The 3,438-nt window shown below is 36.8% G+C and overlaps 1 pseudogene; it reads left to right on the top strand.

Annotated features, from left to right (window-relative positions):
- The first annotated feature begins 236 nt into the window (after positions 1 to 236).
- LOC133055534 (alpha-enolase-like) lies at positions 237 to 1,769 on the top strand (annotated as a pseudogene).
- Positions 1,770 to 3,438: the final 1,669 nt, after the last annotated feature.

Here is a 3,438-nt window from a genome sequence, read left to right as displayed (position 1 = left end):
TTCATGTGTAAGATGGGAGAATATAAACAATGATTTAATTCAGAACTTTGGGTTAAAATGAGTGGGATTTCTTGAATAGAGTTAGCAATCTGGAGTTCCATTTTTTTATAATACCTTATTTTGGCTAGCACTCTTTTTATTTTATAGTAAAATGTGAAGCCAAGCAAGAATAATAGGGACATTATGTTGAATATAAATAAAGGCAAGGTCAATTTTAGAAGAAAATAAATATGGATATGGGTGATAGTGAAATAGAGTTCACCCTAAAGGTTATGTCATAATATGTTATTCAAACTTATGAGTTTCCTGTTCCTATAGAAATAATTTTTACTTTCACATAGATAATTAAAATGAATTCTCTTTGTTGTGTGAATTTCCTATTTCCTTGATTCCAAATTAGTTCCCTTAGAGGGGTGGTTTGTTTTTCTGAGACAAAACAATTCACTGTCTTTCTTTTTCCTCTTTGGAGTAGGCTGAAATTTTTAAATTCCCTTTTAGTTTAGCCACTACTAATTTAACCTATGATAGCTTTAAAATATGCTAAACATTGGAAAGACTCATTAAGAATAAAGAAGTTTGTATTTAGATAAACTAGAATGTTGACTCTGGAAAATATATATAAATACATATAATCTTTAATTAAGGTGATTTTTATTCACCTTTAATAAATATTATCATGTGAGCAATTAAGTTTGAACATAAAATCTTCAAACAGTTGTACTCAAAATTGTGACTTGTGTTTTACTTATTGGACTAAATATTAATTTGTTCTGTTAACTTTATAAAACTCCTTTAGATAATACTCTTGGCCTGTACTATTGAGGAAATTATCTGTGCTAACTTAATTTGGGGAGGGACCCTGGCTGTCTGTAAGGCTAGGATTTTGAGAAGGGGTGTCCTGTACCTCCATATTGCTGACATGGCTGACAATTTGTAAGTCAGTGTGATCAGTGGGGTTCTCATGCTGCAAACAAGTTGGCCACACAGGAGTTTCTGATCCTCTCCTTTGGTGGAACAAACTTCAGGGAAGCCATGCACATCGGAGCAGAGGTTTACTACAACCTGAAGAACATCATCAAAAAGAAATATGGAAAAGATGCCACCAATGTGGGAGGGTGAAGGCAAATTTGCTCCTGGGAAATAAAGAAGCCCTAGAATTGCTGAAGAATGAGATCAGGACAGCTGGTGTACCCCTGAGGTTGTCATTGGCATGGGCTTGACCGCCTCTCAGTTCTTCAGGTCAGGAAAGTATGACCTGGATGTCAAGTTGCCCAGTGGTCTCAGCAGGTACCCCCACCTGACCAGTTGTCAGACCCTTATAAATCCTTCATCAAGAACTCCCCAGCAGTGTCTATCAAAGACCTTTTTAACCAAAATGACTGGGAAACTTGGCAGAAGTTCACTGCTAGGGCAGGAATCCAGGTGGTGGGGAATGATCTCTCAGTGACCAGCCTGAAGCAGATTTCCAAGTCTGTGGTTGAAAAATCATGCAACTACCTCCTGCTCAAAGTGTACCAGATCAGCTCATAGCCAAGTCTCTTTGGGTGTGCAAGCTGGCCCAGTCCAATACGTGGGGCGTCATGGTATCTCATAACTCTGGGGAAACTGAAGGTATCTTCATTGCCAACCTTGTGGCAAAGACATGCACTGGGCAGATGAAGACTGATGTGCCTTGCCTATCCCAGTGCTTGACCAAGTACAACCAGATCCTCATAACTGCTGAAGAACTGGGCAGCAAAGCTAAATTTGCTAACAAGAGCTTCAGATGAGCCAAATAAGCTGGGAACCGGGGAGCACCTAAATCTTTCAGTCACTAGTTGGCTGGTTAGAATGTTATTCTTGATATTTGCACAGATAGTTCAAGGTCTCCCTTGATACTTGCAGGGGCTTCTGATAGTTAACTCCTTCTATTATTCCTGTATTGTTCTCTCACTGCATCCTTAGAGCTGCTTCAGAAGCCAAGTTGACCATGTGAAACCCTGTTGGAAACTTTAGTTCTATAATCATGTCATTGACCCAAATCATTGTTTTTCTCATCTCTCTTCCCACCAACTATTTGGAGTCATGAGTATCTATAGTATAATCTCTAAGGTGTCCACAGGCAATACCATACCTAGTGGTTTTATGTGTAAAATGAAAAGGTCTCAGTGACCAGTAAAAAGAAATTAATGTATCAGAAAGAACAGTTAATTAATAAAAGTTAACATATGAGGAAAAATTTATATCCCTTTATTTTACTCTTATAACATTATAATATATTCTTTTTGGTGAACAAAGAAACATTCAAATTAAGCGATTTTTACAAAGTACTGAGAAAAGTTTAATTATGTTTTGAGATATAATGATTTGCATGCACAACTGTGAGATCTTAGTTTTTGTTCTTTTTATTATTTTATTGTGAGTCATAATATACATACTGTAATGTATATCAAACAGTAGGAAGTACAACTTAAAGATTTTCTCACAAATGCATCTGTAATCACAGACAGATTAAGAACAGGGCTTTTCCAGCCTTCTAGAAGTCCCTTGCATGCCTGTTCCAATCCCAACTCCCTGTTTCTTTCCCTAAAATAAACATTATCCTGAACTCTAACACAGTGCAATAGTTTTGGCTGCTTTGTACTTCATCTTCCTAGAGTTATATAGCATGTACTCATTTGGATCTGACTTCAGTTACTTGACATAATGTTTGTGTGACCCATCCCCACTTTTGAGTGGTTTTATTTACTTTAGTTCATATATTTTCATGGATATATAATGTCTCATTTATTAATATTCCCAAATTTACATAGCCCTTGCTTATGGACTTTCAGGTTATTCTGAGTTTAGGCTCTTATGAAGAAATTTGTAAAATGTTAAAAAAAAATCTTGACTGTAAAGCAATGGTGGATGTGCATGTATTTCTCTTGTGTTAGGATTTAGTTAATTAATTAAGCTCTATTGCTAACTCAGATACAAGTCTTAGGATTCCCAGAATGTCAAGAGTAGGGAGGTTCTGTACACTGAGTTGAAACTTGGAAAATATATTCCCCAGGAATCAAAATGAACAGAGTAAAAGCATAGCCCTTAAAGGGATTACCATCCAGCTTTGAAACACCTCCATCCCTAAAATTGGCTTAATAAAATTAATTGATTAAAATCAATCACAAAATTATTAGCACAAGCATAGCTGACCAAACAACTCAGAAAACAACAAAAATGTTCTGTCCTTAGTCTTCCTTGAAAGGAATAACCATAGTAGCAGGCTTGGTAAATATGCTTGGGCCCAACAAAAACTCCCTCTTATTGAGACTGTAATAGACACTGTGACCACTGAATGCTCAACAGATAGCAGTAGAGCCTTAAGTGAAACCTTTGGTAAGGTACCATCCTTTGAGCGGCTCAGTTAGCCACCCAGGGATAGATTGATTACACTGGATCCTTTCTATCCTCAAAGGG

The sequence above is a fragment of the Dama dama genome, chromosome 5 (genome assembly GCF_033118175.1).
Source record: "Dama dama isolate Ldn47 chromosome 5, ASM3311817v1, whole genome shotgun sequence".
Lineage (NCBI taxonomy): Eukaryota > Metazoa > Chordata > Mammalia > Artiodactyla > Cervidae > Dama > Dama dama.
Note: the sequence above shows the minus strand (reverse complement) of the source record. Positions and strands in the feature narration are given on the sequence as shown.